Here is an 18,567-nt window from a genome sequence, read left to right on the forward strand (position 1 = left end):
ATTACACACTGTGATGACATGTATGTTTTGAATAGTTATATGTTTATCTGTGACACATTACCTGCAGCTAGCCCCTCCTATCTGTGGGCAGCTCTCAGGTAATCCGTTTTTTGGCGTTTTTTTGGGATCTTTATATACCTGTACTTACATTATTTACTGTGACTACTGTTAACCTGATGAAGGGGACACTTTGAGCCCCGAAACGCGTTGTTCTACTTTTCTATGCAATTAAAGAAGATTCACCTATAAGAGACGGATTGGATCCTGTGTGTTTTGCGCCTGATCAGAAACTTTTTTCTCTATTGTATGGAGGTTATAAACAAAATGCCATGCAAGCTTGTCCACAGTCGCACAACTACACTCCCTCATGCTAGACAATATAAATGTATTTTTACTTCTAAAAAGGAATTTGGCCTTGAAATGAAATACAAGTGTTCCAGACAGAGACAGAACCAATCTATAATTTCCATTCATAAATGACATTTCCCTAATGTATAATAGAGACGGGCATTATGACAGTAATTAAGGTAGTATGTCATTATTAAACACCAAAACTGTTTAACCCCTTCTATCCCAGGCCAGTTTTTGTAAATCTGACATGTGTAACTTTATGTGGTAATAGCTTTGGAACATCGGCTTTTACAGCGATGCCGGAAGTTGAGTTCTGTTATTATGATTATTTGTGTTCATTTCTGGCTGTTATATGCTGCACAGTATGAGTTAGGGTCGCTTCACACGTCCGCAATTCCGTTTCGCATTTTGCGGAACGGAATTGCGGACCCATTCATTTCTATGGGTCCGCACAATGTGCTGCCCGGATCCCGAATTGCGGATCCGCACTTCCGGGTCTGCAATTCCATTCCTAAAAAAAATAAAACACGTCCGCAATTATTAATACTGGGGGCCAGTGATGGGAGCCTTATTAATACTGGGTGCCACGACTGGGGCATTATTAATACTGGGTGCCACTACTGGGGCATTATTAATACTGGGGGCCACTAATGCCCCATTTTTAATACTAGGGGGCGCCAACAGGAGCACTCATTTTACTGGGGCCTGTGTTAAGCCACGCCTCCACAGCTTAAGTTGGACGGTGTTTTTCAGTTTTCAGGTTAAATTGCCGTTCTTGCACTCTGCGATAAATAAGTAGGTTTTGGGTTGCAGTTTGGTCTCTCGGTCTCTAAAAGGTTTGCCATCACTTACCTAAGACAAGTACACAGCGGGCACCTGAAGAAGGCAGAAGTCTGGAAGTCTCCAACAAATTTGGCAGTCTGTTTGGCTGAGAGGTCACACACTGGTCGTTTTAACAAACAGATTACTTGTACAAATCCATAGGAGCACTATGGATTTGTACAAGCATTATATTGTCGCTGACACTGTGCATGAGTGGCACTGCGTCAGTGAACTGCCTTTGGGTGCATTATCTGTTTGAGATACTGTGCATGTGGGTTCTCTGTAGGGGGCACTCACTGCCTATGGCACTCTGCACGAGGGCTCTCTGGCTTACACACTTTGTACTGGAGCATTCGCTCCCTGGGGCACTGTGTCTATCAAGGTGCTTGGCAATGCTTCCTGGGGCACTGTGTCTATCAAGGTGCTTGGCAATGCTTCCTGGGGCACTCTAAGTCTAGCACTGTGTATGCCAGCGGGTGCGTATGAAAGAGCACTCTATAATAGGCACTATGTATGGCCCCCTCTAGCTTGCAGTGTAGAGGCCACTATAGTTCTGTCAGTCCAGTTGCCAATATGAAGAGTGGACGGTATTATGAAACAAATTCTGTACCGTAGAGAAACCATGAAATATCTTTTTCCTTTAATGTTTGTTAAAAGACACTTTGTTTCAGTATTTCAGCCATACAAGGATACGTTTAGCAAGGTCCTATCATGCATATGACAAATCATTTATTACTTTTCTGTAATAAAACAGAGGTTTCAGTTGAGCTATGTGTCAGTTCCTTGTGATTCCTATTTCACAACTGGTGTAGAACAAAAAGAGAGGGGTTACAAGAGTTCCTTGACATTTCATTTGTATTGTAAGCTAGATGTTTTTAACAGTTTTATGCCATGGACATCCATGGCATGAAAAGTGAATAATGGTTTAAATGACAACCCAATTATCAACCATGTAAACAACTTCTGTATAAGATGTGTGATTGCATGTACAGTAATGTAACACAACTATGGTTTGATGCTTATATTTATAATAAAAGGAACGTGTAAATTTCAGCTGGTGGTAAGCACAAAGAAAAATGTAATCCATGGCAAGGATCACCTGGAATTTATCCAATGACCCTGGTTAAAGAGGGCATCTGGCACCAGACAATGCTATACGTGTGAGCTAGGCTTTTGCCTGCATTCACACTGTATTTTTATGCAGTGTTTACACTTATTTTATTTTAGTTTTTTTATTCTTAAAGCAAAAACTATCAATAATTCCAAAAAGAAAACAAAATGCACGTCCCTTAATTATTATTCTTTACTTAAAGGGAACCTGTCAACAAAATGCTGGGTCCAAGCAGCATGTTATAGAGCAGCAGGAGCTGAGCAGATTGGTGTATTGTTTTATGGGAAATGATTCTGCAAAACCTGGCCTACTCATTCTTGGCTAATTCAATGGGGCAGTTCAATTGGTGACTGACAACCTTCCCTCTAAAGCCTAACGCTGGGTTCACACCTGAGCGTTCTGAAACGAGCGCTCTGTATGCGCGATTGTACGGGCGTTTACAATCGCGCATACAGAGACAGGGGTGCACACATTGTCGCGCGTTCCCGAATATCTATGTGCGGGAATGCGCGACAAACGCCCAAAAAAAAGCTCAAGCACTTGTTTGAGCGTCGGGCGTTTTACAGCGCGATCGTACGCGCTGTAAAACGCCCAGGTGTGAACCATTCCCATAGGGAATCATTGGTTCTTGCCTGTTGTGCGTTTTACAGCGCGTAGGAACACGCTGTAAAACGCTCAGGTGTGAACCCAGCGTTAGGCCTCATGCACACGACCGTTGTGTGCATCCGTAGTCGTTGTGCCGTTTTCCGGTTTTTTTTCGCGGACCCATTGACTTTCAATGGGTCCGTGGAAAAAAATCGGAAAATGCACTGTTTGGCAGCCGCATCCGTGATCCGTGTTTCCTGGCCGTGAAAAAAATATGACCTGTCCTATTTTTTTCACGGCCAATGGTTCACGGACCCATTCAAGTCAATGGGTCCGTGAAAAATCACGGATGCACACAAGATTGTCGTCCGTGTCCGTGATCCGTGTCCGTTTTTTCCTATTATTTCAATGGCAAACTTGACTTAGATTTTTTTTCATTTTTCATGTCCGTGGATCCTCCAAAAAACAAGGAAGACCCACGGACAAAAAAACGGCCACGGATCACGGACCTAAGGACCCTGTTTTTGCGGGCCTTAAAAAAAAACTGTTGTGTGCATGAGGCCTTATTCACATGTCAGTGTTTTGGTCAGTGATTTCCATCAGTGATTGTGAGCCAAAACCAGGATTGGAGCCTCCACAGACATAAGGTATAAGGCTGGGTTCACACCTGAGCGTTTTACAGCGCGTTCCTACGCGCTGTAAAACGCACAACAGGCAAGAACCAATGCTTCCCTATGGGAATGGTTCTCACCTGGGCGTTTTACAGCGCGTACGATCGCGCTGTAAAACGCCCGACGCTCAAACAAGTGCTTGAGCTTTTTTTTGGGCGTTTGTCACGGGTTCCCGCACATAGAAATTCGGGAACGCGCGACAATGTGTGAACGCCAGTCTCTGTATGCGCGATTGTAAACGCCCGTACAATCGCGCATACAGAGCGCTCGTTTCAGAACGCTCAGGTCTGAACCCAGCGTAAGGGAAAGATCTGCTCCTGTTTGTGTTTAGAGCCGCTGGTTTTGGCTCAAAATCACTGATGGAAATCACTGACCGAACACTGAGGTGTGAATGAGGCATAAGTCTGTGCACAAAGATAGCTGTCACTGATAGGACCGCCTCCTGGACTCCAAAGCCCAAAATAAGCAGGCACTTAAAGGGGTTGTCCGGGTTCAGAGCTGAACCCGGACATACCCTTATTTTCACCCCGGCAGCCCTCCTGAGCCTGGCATCGGAGCATCTCATGCTCCGATGCGCTCCCGTGCCCTGCGCTAGATCGCGCATGGCACAGGCTCTTGTGTTTACAATAACACACTGCCGGGCGGTAACTTCCGCCCAGCAGTGTGTTCGGTGACGTCACCGGCTCTGAGGGGCGGGCTTTAGCTCTGCCCTAGCCGTTTTACTGGCTAGGGCAGAGCCAAATCCCGCCCATCAGTGCCGGTGACGTCACCGGGGTTCCTGTCAGCCCCATAGAGAGCCCGGTACGTCACCGGAACTCAGAAAAATGCCTTTGCCCTGCGCGATTTAGCGCAGGGCAAAGGAGAGCATCGGAGCATGAACTGCTCCGATGCTCATGTCAGGGGGGCTGCCGGGGTGAAAATGGAGGGATGTCCAGGTTCAGCTCTGAACCTGGACAACCCCTTTAAATGAATAAATTACAAGTTTTACTGAATCTTTTCCCACAAAGCAACTTATCAATCTGCTCAGCTCCTCCTGCTCTATACCATGCTGCCTGCAGATCACACTGCATTTTCATGGTGATAGGTTCCCTTTAACCACTACAGGACCGCCGTACGCAGGATTGCGTCCTGGCGGCGGCCCTGTTATTCTGGGTGAACGCGCCGGTGCGTCCTCTTGCGAGACGCAAGATTTCCTATGAACGCGCGCGTTCACAGGAACCGGAGGTAAACTAGCTGATCTACAGCCTGCCAGCGGCGATCGTTCGCTGGCAGGCTGTAGATGCGATTTTTTTAACCCCTGACAGGTATATTAGACGCTGTTTTGATAACAGCGTCTAATATACCTGCTACCTGGTCCTCTGGTGGTCCCTTTTGCTTCGATCGACCACCAGAGGACACAGGCAGCTCTGTAATAAGTAGCACCAAGCACCACACTACACTACACCCCCCCTGTCACTTATTAACCCCTTATTTACCCCTGATCACCCCATATAGACTCCCTGATCACCCCCCTGTCATTGATCACCCCCCTGTAAGGCTCCATTCAGATGTCCGTATGTGTTTTATGGATCCATGGATCGGATCCGCAAAACACATACGGTTGTCTGAATGGAGCCTTACAGGGGGGTGATCAATGACAGTGGGGTGATCACCCCATATAGACTCCCTGATCACCCCCTGTCATTGATCACTCCCCTGTCATTGATCACCCCCCTGTAAGGCTCCATTCAGACGTCCGTATGTGTTTTACGGATCCACGGATCCATGGATCGGATCCGCAAAACACATACGAACGTCTGAATGGAGCCTTACAGGGGGGTGATCAATGACAGGGGGGTGATCACCACATATAGACTCACTGATCACCCCCCTGTCATTGATTACCCCCCTGTAAGGCTCCATTCAGACGTCCGTGTGTGTTTTATGGATCCACGGATCCATGGATCGGATCCGCAAAACACATACGGACGTCTGAATGGAGCCTTACAGGGGTTGATCAATGACAGGGGGTGATCAGGGAGTCTATATGGAGTGATCACCCGCCTGTCATTGATCACCCCCCTGTCATTGATCACCCCCTGTAAGGCTCCATTCAGACATTTTTTGGGCACAAGTTAGCGGAAATAGATTTTTTTGTTAGTTTTTTCTTACAAAGTCTCATATTCCACTAACTTGTGACAAAAAATAAAATCTCACGTGAATTTTTTTAGACATTTATATTCCAAACTTCTTCTCACGCTTTAGGGCCCCTAAAATGCCAGGGCAGTACAAATACCCCACATGTGACCCCATTTCGGAAAGAAGACACCCTAAGGTATTCGCTGAGGGGCATATTGAGTCCATTAAAGATTGAACTTTTTGTCCCAAGTTAGCGGAAAGGGAGACTTTGTGAGAAAAAACTATAAAAATCAATTTCCGCTAACTTGTGACAAAAACAAAAATCTTCTATGAACTCGCCAGGCCCCTCATTGAATACCTTGGGGTGTCTTCTTTCCAAAATGGGGTCACATGTGGGGTATTTATACTGCCCTGGCATTTTAGGGGCCCTAAAGCGTGAGAAGAAGTCTGGGATCCAAATGTCTAAAAATGCCCTCCTAAAAGGAATTTGGGCCCCTTTGCACATCTAGGCTGCAAAAAAGTGTCACACATGTGGTATCGCCGTACTCATGAGAAGTAGGGCAATGTGTTTTGGGGTGTCTTTTTACATATACCCATGCTGGGTGAGAGAAATATCTCTCTATAATGACAACTTTGTATAAAAAAATGAGAAAAATTGACTTTTAGAGAGATATTTCTCTCACCCAGCATGGGTATATGTAAAAAGACACCCCAAAACACATTGCCCAACTTCTCCTGAGTACGGCGATACCACATGTGTGACACTTTTTTGCAGCCTAGGTGGGCAAAGGGGCCCACATTCCAAAGAGCACCATTAGGATTTCACAGGGCATTTTTTACACATTTTGATTTCAAACTACTTCTCACGCATTAGGGCCCCTAAAATGCCAGGGCAGTATAACTAACCCACAAGTGACCCTATTTTGGAAAGAAGACACCCCAAGGTATTTCGTGAGGGGCATAGTGAGTTCATGGAAGTTTTTATTTTTTGTCACAAGTTAGTGGAATATGAGAATTTGTAAGGAAAAAAAAATCATAATTTCCGCTAACTTGTGACAAAAAATAAAAAGTTCTATGAACTCACTATGCCCATCAGCGAATACCTTAGGGTGTCTACTTTCCAAAATGGGGTTATTTGTGGGGGTTTTCTACTGTCTGGGCATTGTAGAACCTCAGGAAACATGACAGGTGCTCAGAAAGTCAGAGCTGCTTCAAAAAGCGGAAATTCACATTTTTGTACCATAGTTTGTAAACGCTATAACTTTTACCCAAACCATTTTTTTTTTACCCAAACATTTTTTTTTTATCAAAGACATGTAGAACAATAAATTTAGAGAAAAATTTATATATAGATGTTGTTTTTTTTTGATAAATTTTACAACTGAAAGTGAAAAATGTCATTTTTTTGCAAACATTTTGTTAAATTTCGATTAATAACAAAAAAAGTAAAAATGTCAGCAGCAATGAAATACCACCAAATGAAAGCTCTATTAGTGAGAAGAAAAGGAGGTAAAATTCATTTGGGTGGTAAGTTGCATGACCGAGCAATAAACGGTGAAAGTAGTGTAGTGCAGAATTGTAAAAAGTGGTCTGGTCATTAAGGGTGTTTAAGCTAGGGGGGTTGAGGTGGTTAACTGATCACAAAATGTAATAGAGTTTCTTTTTTAATGTTGCACATGCTGTCCCATCTGAAGTTCACCCTCTATCAATTCTATGGCGGTAATTTATTACCTTCCTACTCCAGTTTACTTGTGAAAAATATCGCAAACACAGTTAGCGACTTTTTAAATGCCATTGCGACAAATGTTTGCCCATCGGGCCCTTGATAGTTATCTTCTTTAATGCCAGTTTTCAGATTAGGTGCACAGACTGCCAGCCCATGCACCTAATATATGATGAGACCTGTACCTCGCCATATGTACTGTGGTTCATTGCTGAAGTTGTCACAATGTTTACTGTGAGATGAGGTTAATGCATGCTAACTGTGCACTTTCACTAGTGCAAATGGTTATTGTGGATATAATATGCACTTATATCTCAAAAGGCTGTGTATGGGAAAGAAGTAGTTAACTGGCATCCCTTAGAGACAGCTGCCGGATGGTGGTCTGACCCCACCTTCCTGGTTAGAGAGTTGTTGGCAAGAAAGCCAAGAGAGAAGATGTGTGTTCATCCAAATCGGGCTTTGGATGAACCCAATTTGTTCATTTCTATCACTAAATTTCATTAAAATCCCTATCTCCGTACAGTGCGGTAAAAAGTATTGGCTCCGATGAGGCTGTTATAAAGATGGCTGCCGTTATTGTGAGATTTTCTCAGGCTCCTGCATGCCCATTACTGTTCATGTACAGATCATGATTGTGGTGGTCGCAACAAATGGAGGTTCAGATTTGTTATGAAATATATTTATGCATGCGCCGCTACTCCCAGCAACAGCGCATGCACAAAACTGAGAAAGTTTATAAGGTGTGTTATAGGCTGTCTGCACTCATATTCCTCGTTACTGTCATGGGTAAAAAGAGCGATTTATGATAGTCGCAAAAAGGGACGATTATTAGCAGTATTTCACATGCTGCTGTGGTGAAAGTGTATCATGAATATACAAATGCCACCACTGCGAATATGTGACGTGGAAACTGTGAAGCACCACGTGCCATTGATGTGAAAGGTAAAGGTTGGCTATGAAGGTGCACAAGGCGGACCGACACGCTACAGTGGAGCAGCTCACTGCCAAAATAAACCAGGGGGCTACCAGATATATGTCTAAGACAAGAGTTCAGGAAACCCTACTGCGTATGAGGCTCCGAAGCAAACGGATGGTCACTGCACCTCTACTAATGAAGTTGCATTGACAGAAAAGGCTTCAATTTTCACAACAGTATTGGAATTGGACCTCCGTTGATTGGCAAGGAGTTGCCATCTTTGATTATTTACATTTTTTGCTTTATTAAATTGATGGACGTTGGAATGTCAGGTGAAAAACCTTAGTGAACAAATACCCTGCAACCATTGCTGGTATAGCACAGTGATAGGCAAACTGCAGCTCTCCAGCTGTTGCAGAACTACAACTCCCAGCTTTATTTTAAAGGTATTTCAAGGATATATACTGTGGAGTTACATCACTCCAAATGAATAATTGTAAACATTTCTTTACAAATCTGAAAAAAATTATATACCGTATTTTTCGCCGTATAAGACGCACTTTTTCCCCCCCAAAAGTGGGGGGGAAATAGCAGTGCGTCTTATACGGCGAATGTAGCCGATTTTGCCTAGTTTTCAATGATACACCCGCCGCGATGCCGTGCGGCGGGTGTATCTGCTGTAAGGGAGGAGGGGCTGGGGGCCGGCATCTGCATTTATAATGACAGCGGGGCCCGTGCAGTGACTGTATTCTACTACACGGGCCCCGCTTACTGTATAATCATATCCCTAAATAGTTAATTGTTGTGTGCACTGCATGTAAAAGCACAATGAGCGATAATGATGAGCGCTGTCTATTACTTACAATTAGAAGCGCTCGCCGTTCGGAGCAGAGAGGAGGAGGCAGGCCGGGAGGACGGGCGCTGGCAGTGTGAGTCATACGTCACGCGCCTGCGCCGCCCACTTTATGAATGAAGCAGGCGGCGTGGGCGCATGACGGATGACTCACACTGCCAGCGCCCGTCCTCCCGGCCTGCCTCCTCCCTCCTCTCTGCTCCGAACGGCGAGCGCTTCTAATTGTAAGTAATAGACAGCGCTCATCATTATCGCTCATTATGCTTTTACATGCAGTGCACACAACAATTACGGTAACTATTAGGGATATGATTATACAGTAAGCGGGGCCAGTGTAGGAGAATACAGTCACTGCACGGGCCCTGCTGTCATTATAAATGCAGATGCGACCCCCACCCCCATTATAAAAGCAAATGCGACCCCCACACTTATGGAGGGGATCTGTGGATGACACATAGCATAAGATGCTATATATGTGTCATCCACAGATCCCCCCCATAACTGTCATACACAGATCCTCATAACAGTGCCATCCAGAGAGGATCCCCCATAAGTGTTACCCACAGATCCCCATAACAGTGCGTTACCCACAGATCCCCCATAACAGTGCGTCACCCACAGATCCCCCATAACAGTGCGTCACCCACAGATCCCCCATAACAGTGCGTCACCCACAGATCCCCCATAACAGTGCGTCACCCACAGATCCTCCATAACAGTGCGTCACCCACAGATCCCCCATAACAGTGCGTCACCCACAGATCCCCCATAACAGTGCGTCACCCACAGATCCCCCATAACAGTGCGTCACCCACAGATCCCCCATAACAGTGCGTCACTCACAGATCCCCCATAACAGTGCGTCACCCACAGATCCCCCATAACAGTGCGTCATCCACAGATCCCCCATAACAGTGCGTCACTCACAGATCCCCATAACAGTGCGTCATCCACAGATCCCCATAACAGTGCGTCACCCACAGATCCCCCATAACAGTGCGTCACTCACAGATCCCCATAACAGTGCGTCATCCACAGATCCCCCATAACAGTGCGTCATCCACAGATCCCCATAACAGTGCGTCACTCACAGATCCCCCAGAACAGTGCGTCACCCACAGATCCCCCAGAACAGTGCGTCACCCACAGATCCCCCATAACAACAGATCCCCCATAACAGTGTGTCATCCACAGATCCTCCATAACAGTGCATCACCCACAGACCACAATTAGTTCAAAAGCGCACCTTTTGGTTCAAAATATTTTTTTTCTTATTTTCCTCCCAAAAAACCTAGGTGCGTCTTATACGCCGGTGCGTCTTATACGGCGAAAAATACGGTACGTATATATATCCATATAAAAAAATATATAAATAATAATATTATCGTTGATACAGGAACAAACAAAATAGGACAAACAAGGACAGAATAGGGAATGAAGGGGGGAGGAGGGAAAGGAACGATAAAGGAAAAAACAGGTAAAGGAAAAATAATGGTTACCAGTCAAAATAACAATTTAGTAAACCTTTTAGAAAATGGTCAGACCTCTTGGTATGTTTAACTCTAACAAATAAACAATTAAACACAGTCCCCTAAGAACCAATTTGTTTTTTCTGGTGTCAGATATGAAGTCCATTTTTCCCATGTGTCCTCAAATCTTTGCACATTATGGGCTAAGGTCCACCTCATTCTTTCAAAGCTCTGTATTTTCTTGACCTCCAGAAACCAATCCTTCAGTGTTGGGGGTTCTTTCTGCAGCCACTTCCTCGGTATTAATATCTTGGCCGCTTTGTGTTCATTCTATGGATCCTTCTCTACACCAAGTAGGCAAGCTCCAGTTACCTGTAACAACTTAACTTACCAGGACCATGTTGAGTCACTCCCAGTCTGTCTAGCTGCTGTCTACAGGGTTACTCTGGATATTAGCTTGCGGTCATAATAATGTGACTCAACTGCATTTACTCTAACTAGGATGCATCTGCAATCCTCTGGACAGCCAGATGGCCAGGAGCACTGCTGTGATCATAGAAATAAATAATAAATTCATTCAAAAATCAGACTCTTTGATCAGCGAGGGGCCAGCCTGCTCAAGAGACTCCCATCATCTCCTTGTTTGACAGGGCTAGACATCTCGCCTGGCCCTTTAAATCTTGTTCCTGAGTAGTGGCACAAGCGCAAAGCCTCTGCTGCTACCTGAGCAGCGCAGATGATGACTGTTCATGTGCAGCTACACTTCCAAGTGTACCCAGATGTAAGTGGTGCATGCACTGCCGCATGAGCAGTAGATCTCATTAGGCTGTCCCCTCTCCTGAAATCCAAACTATGCCAACTGAATTTTCACCGGCGTATGTACAAGATTTCAGGGGCAGGCATCAGAATAATGATGGTATGTAGATATTAATGAAATACTTAATTAGGGATTATACTATATCAAGCACAGCAGTCTTTACAACAAAATTAATACCTTTGACCTTTCTTTTTCACTTGTGTGATTTAACTTTTTCATAGAGATGAGAATTCTGAATAGGTATCATATCCATTTACAAGTTCCAGTAGTGCACAGACTACCGGAGCTTACTGTATCTGGCATAGATGGATATAGCTGTGCACCACCAGATTGCCATTGACCATAATGGAATCTGTCTGGGATCCAGCTGATTTCTGGCAAAAATGCCAGCTGGGCAAAAAGTACTGCATGCAATATGGTCAACTCCAGTAGTCTGTTCTCTGCCAGAACAGACTCCTGGCATTTGTAAATGGATCTGTGAACTTAGCCTTAAAGGAGTTGTCCCACGAAAAATATTTTACAGTTTTCAAACCAGCACCTGGGTCTGAATTTTTTTGGTAATTGCACGTAATTAAAAAAATTGTATAGACACTGAGTTATTCAATAAAGTGTATCTATATAGAAGGGCTTTGATCTGCTCATTAAGAAGGCCGCACATGCTCAGTCTCATCTTTCAACTGCCTCCTGAGCTGTGATAGGGAGAACTGAGCCACGCCCCCTGAGCTGCAGCAGGAAAGACACTCCCCCTGAGCGGTCAGCTTGATATAAATGTAGCAGAGCATTGAATGGGGAGATCTCTGGATCCATGTGAGGTACAGGGCTGGTTCTAGCTTTGTTAGAAAGAGACTGTCATGGACTCAATGTAGATTTTTTTTAACATTATTCATGGGATAACCCCTTTAAAGTATAACAATCCTAGTTGGTAAACATTCAAACAGCTAAAGAATATTTGAATATGGGAAAGTCATCCTTTACACTTGATGCCATGTCGTTAGTTAAGCGAAACATAACTCACCAGCTCAAAATAGACACAAATTATCAGCTGACTCTTTCAGAAAGTTCACAGGTTACAAAGAACTGGAAACCAGTTCAGCCTAGCACTAGTCTATATTCTGCTGAAAGTCCAGGGCTGCTCACAGTCGTCCTCACATTGGCCAAGCTATGTTGTCACCTGTTGTCCCCTTGTCAACTTTACACCCATGTACAACATTTTGTCTGCAGGTAAAAGCCATATTGCATGATCCCATAAAAAGGTGTAATCTGGTATCAACATGATCCAGGTATTTGCTGTATATACAGTATATTCTTTCCAAATGCTAATGCCTCTTAAAGTATAATAATTTGCAGCTATTTCAAATGAAAATACCATCTGGAATATATTTCAAATATACCCCCACATGTCTGGAGACAGAAGGTAGAGGACTGGTTGCTATGTACATGGACAAAATGTTTGCCTTTATCTCTGTTCTACTGAATCTACAGGAACAGGGGTCATTCCAGTTTAAACTACGCAAACATTCCGAATTTCCTGTTCTCTTCCATTTAAAAAATCTTCATAGTTTTGCTTTAATCCAATCTATGGTACGATGATGTGGGTAACAATTATAACTGCACATAATAAAAGCTGCTTTAGACAGTAATGCAGGAACTTTAAAAAGAGGACCTGTCACCACAAGATGCAGTGCAATCTACAGACAGCATACAGAGCAGGAGGAGCTGAGCAGATGGATATATAGTTTTGTGGGAAAAGATTTAGTATAAGTTGTAATTTACACTTTTACAGTATACGTTACAGTATACGTCTGCTAACTTAAAACCACCCCTGTGAACAGCTCTCAGTACACACCGGAGGTGTCACCAGTGACTGACATCTATGTCTACACACTTATACAGGGAATGCTATCATCACTGATAACACCTCTCCCATGTACTGACTTAGTGACAGGTCCTCTTCCAGTTATTTTAAGTCATACCCTCCACAGGATAGGGGATAACAATTAGATTGGTGGGGGTTCTACTGCTGGGATTCCACCTGATCATGAGAACGGGGGCACCATACCCCATGGAGCTCCCCTCCTCCCCAAATGAATGGAGTGGCTGGTTGGGGAGATAGCTTGAGAACTGTACTCTGTTATCTCTGGAACGCCCATAGAAAGGAATGACGGGGGTGTGCGCATGCCCAACTAGCCACTCTGTTCATTTCATAGGACTCCATAGGATAAAGGCCCCTGTTCTCGTTATTGGTGGGGGTCCCACCGCTAATCGGTGTAGTAACCTGAATATACTAGTATATTAACGCTGATGTTTATCATATCCCTTCTATACTAATCTTGTTCCACTTTAATCTGCAGCGACACTTTGAAAAAGGCCCTAACAAGACCGAAACGCCAAGATTTTGCCTTCAAATTAATTGCTATATTTCAACTAAGCACATCCATATTTTGAATTTATGCTTCATGCACTTTATTTATTGTGTGAAATAAACTATGAACTTTGCACTTTGAACTTTATTGAGTGTGTGAAATGTATCTCCAAGTGTCGGTAGAGGCATAAGCACCTCGATATCCACAGCATCTCACGTTTACTAGGAGTGCTCATTCTTCTATTTCCTATCCTGTGTTAGCCTGTGTCGGTGCCGCTGCCCCTATCTGCAGGCACGGGCACCGGGCTCACTCTTTTTCCTCCTCCCGCCCAGCTGACAAACACGGGCAGCAACTAACTTAACTCTGCTACATATGTTCCATGCCAGAGTTTCCTTCCTGCTGGAAACTTGCATTAGTGTTGAAGCTTGCATGGGTGTGTCTCTCTTCACCTAAGAGGCAACACACACACACCCTCTGTCTCCGCAGCCAATGGCCGGATTGGAGCAGGTATTTTAAGGCACTTCCTACTACAGGATGTGGCCTGAGCAGCCTCAGTGTCTAGCCTGTCTAGTGCCTGTGCAAAGGTGTTTATCTTGTCTGCCTTCCTGAGTACCGAATCCTGCTATTGTACTCCTGGACTTTGCTTTCTGCCACCTGCCTCTGACCTCGGACATTGTTTATGGACTTTGCCTGTTTGCCGCCTGCCCCTGACCTCGGATCTTGTTTGCTGACTTCGCTTGATTGCTGCCTGTCCTGACCCGTACCTCCAGGCCTTGTACGTCCCCTTGGTGCTTGCACCGAGCACTCTGACCCCCTGGTCAGCTGCCACTGACTTGGGGAGTACTCTGGAGTGGCACCTGGCAGCTACCCTACGGCCCAAGCCTATCCCCACCATCAAGGGCTCTAGTGAATACCAGGTAGCTGCTTAGTTACGCCCCTCCGGAGCATACCCAGGCAGTGGCGCAGTGGGTCCACACCCGCTTGCATAACATCCTGAGGATAGTTCATCAATATCATTATTCCGGACAACCCCTTTAAGGGGTAAAAAAAACATTTTGGCAAACATTTAGCCTTTGAAGAGGCTGTCCAACAGTATTACTTTTTTATATATGGCTCAGAGTGGATTAAGAATAAAAAAGAAGTCAAACTCACACTCAGTTGTCCCCTGCCACTGCAGTTCTTACGATTAGTGATCCCTGCTGCTCTCTTCTTCCTGTGTGGCTTCACACACAGGAAAAGCCAGACTAGCCCCACTGAGCCAATCACTGGCAGAGGAGGTTCATTTTTGTGTAGGATTCCCCAGTTTTTAAAATGTTAAAAATCCCATAATACAGTATTAGAAAATTAACAGCAGATTTCTTCTCTTGGATCTAGTAATGAAAGTCATAGATATTCTGGGTGAATTATGCATATTTATTAATCCCCAAGTGAAGAAATATAATGTAACTGAATGATGGATCTTTGGCTTCCATGGGCTTCCCTCTCTTCATTTGGGAAAAGTTACTAACAGAACCTAGAGGGAATTACAAGTTTAAATCTATTCAGAGTGCCAGAGAGGCTTCACTTGGGGCTTCAGCATTTGGACCTCCATCAGTGAAAATCTCTGATCTGTCTTGACACATCAGACTTTTTCTGTTAAAATATTAAACTTCCTACTCTGATATTTCAACACATTTGGGACATTAAATTTACAACAATGCAGGCACTAGCTGTTTGTCATCATGTCTACAGCACTACAGGTAGAATTCAGACTGCCCTAAATATGTTTAGGCCAGTTTCTAGTCATACGTTACTGCTATTATTTCATCAGTCATTTCCTAACACTTGCTTAAAGTTTTTTTAGGACATCATCACATGAAAGGCCATCACAGGCTAATCGTCAGGGGTCAGCTATGTAGCTTCATTGGAAGTCAGCACCGTCAACATTGTAGCAGAAGAAGCTCACTTCTACACTGCTGCTTGTTAGAGATGCAGCGTCCCATTTAGGACACGTGGGAACTGCAAAATTAATGTAACCATGTTGCATGTCATTCTGCATTACATCATCTGTTGTATCCCTGTTCATAGGCTGGTTAGGTGCAATTTATACATCCCACCACTAGATGGGGTAAGCACTTAGTCCATATAAATACTTAGGTCAGGCCTAGTGTACAGAGAGACAGGTGAAGGAGAAGGTAGAGAGTAAAAAGTGGTTGTTGAGAGGAGTAGAGTCAGTTGTTAAGCTGAGACTACACACCACAGAGTAGTGGGTGAAGTCAGATGCAGCAATGAGGTAAAGCCAAGGTATGAGGGGTAGTGATGAGCGGGAGGTGTCATATTCGATTTCGTGATATTTCGCGAATATTCTATTGAATATTCGTCTTATATTCGTCGAAATCGAATATTCGTAATTATTTCATTCATCGCGATTAATATGCGATTTAATTAATTGTGCGATTTTTCTTACAGTATAAGGCAACGTTCTTATGGCTATGGCTAGGCTAATATGCGTATTTTACGAATATTCTTAATATTGCTGTAACTTCGTCTTTTAAAATATTCGTAATATTCTAAAAGACGAAGTTAGAGCAATATTAAGAATATTCGTAAAATACACATATAGACTGTAATTTAGCTAACATAGTGCTATATTCTTTTTTTTTTTAGTCTAATTTTGTTTTGCCTCTTCTGCACTTCAGTTTTGGAAAATATGTACACTATTAAAAATAAAGATTATAGTACTATATTAGCTAAATTGCAGTCTATATGTGTATTTTACGAATATTCTTAATATTGCTCTAACTTCGTCTTTTAGAATATTACGAATATTCTAAAAGACGAAGTTAGAGCAATATTAAGAATATTCGTAAAATACATATATAGACTGTAATTTAGCTAATATAGTGCTATAGTATTTTTTTTATAGTGTACATATTTTCAAAAACTGAACTTCAGAAGAGGCAAAAAAAATTTGACTTAAAAAAAAAAGATTATAGCACTATGTTAGCTAAATTACAGTCTATATGTGTATTTTACGAATATTCGTAATATTGCTCTAACTTCGTCTTTTAGAATATTCGTGATATCCTAATAAAAGAAGCTATAGCAATATTAAGAATATATTCGTTATTTTGAACAATCTTTTTTTTCGAAGTGTACTGTTATCTCACTTAATCGGCATACTGCTCTCCGACAAGCGTCCCGTCACCATGGGAACGGCTGTGAGTTATATAATATACCATCGGATCTGAGTTTTTCCTGCACTCAGATCCGATGGTATATTCTAACCCACAGTTGTTCCTATGGTGACGAGGACGCTTGTCATGGAGGAGTATGCCGAACATATGTACTAGTTGAAAAAAAAATATTCTGAATTACGATTTTTTTCTCTCGAATATTCGCTATATTGAAAGAAGTAGGGTCACGGGTGGAATCAATCGATTTATATTCGAAATCCCGATTTGTACCCGAAAATCTGAAACAACGCGATAGTATGACGTAATCACGTCACATAACCTGGTTTCGGTTTCACTTTGATTCATACTAGAGTGGAATGGAATTTGTCTTTCTTCCGAAAATAAATTCTTATCGAAAAAATGGTTCGAAAAACCTTTAATGAGGCTGAAGAAAAAATTATTTTAACTGTAAGTAATATTGTATTACAGTACTGTATTTTATTATATATTGCATGCATGCCAGAACAATGCATAAATTATTCATTTGTGGATCGACAGTTGCAAAATATTCGTATATGCCAATAAGAACTACATTGATTATTTTTTTATTTATTTCCCCCCCCAATAAGGGTCCATTCACACGTCCGTGGTGTGTTGCGTACCCGCAAATTGCGGATCCGTAACACACCCGGCCAGCACCCGCTATAGAAATGCCTATTCTTGTCCGCAGCTGCGGACAAGAATAGGACATGTTCTATCTTTTGCGGAGCTGCGGACCGGGTGCGGACCATTTTGCGGACGTGTGAATGGACCCTAGTAGATATTACAGATTGATGCACTAAGGGTACTTTCACACTTGCGGCAGTGTGATCCGGCGGGCAGTTCCGTCGTCGGAACTGCCCGCCGGATCCGCCGATCTGCCGCTGACTGAAAGCATTTGTGAGACGGATCCGGATGCGGATCCGTCTCACAAATGCATTGCAAGGACGGATCTGTTTCTCCGCTTGTCATGCGGACCGACGGATCCGTCTTGTACATTTTTTCACATTTTTACCGATCTGCGCATGCCGGAACGACGGATCCGGCATTCCAGTATTCCGAATGCCGGATTGATCCGGCGCTAATACATTCCTATGGGAAAAAATGCCGGATCCGGCGTTCAGGCAAGTCTTCAGTTTTTTTCGCCGGAGAGAAAACCGTAGCATGCTGCGGTTTTCTCTTTTGCCTGATCAGTCAAAACGACTGAACTGAAGACATCCTGATGCAAACTGAACGGATTAGGGCTCTTTCACACTTGCGTTGTCCGGATCCGTCGTGTACTCCATTTGCCGGAATTACACGCCGGATCCGGAAAAACGCAAGTGAACTGAAAGCATTTGAAGACGGATCCGTCTTCAAAATGCATTCAGTGTTACTATGGCAGCCAGGACGCTATTAAAGTCCTGGTTGCCATAGTGGGAGCGGGGGAGCGGTATACTTACCGTCCGTGCAGCTCCCGGGCGCTCCAGAATAACGTCAGAGCGCCCCATGCGCATGGATGACGTGATCCATGCGATCACGTCATCCATGTGCGTGGGGCGCCCTGACGTCACTCTGGAGCGCCCCGGGAGCCG

Source organism: Bufo gargarizans, chromosome 2 (assembly GCF_014858855.1).
Source record: "Bufo gargarizans isolate SCDJY-AF-19 chromosome 2, ASM1485885v1, whole genome shotgun sequence".
NCBI lineage: Eukaryota > Metazoa > Chordata > Amphibia > Anura > Bufonidae > Bufo > Bufo gargarizans.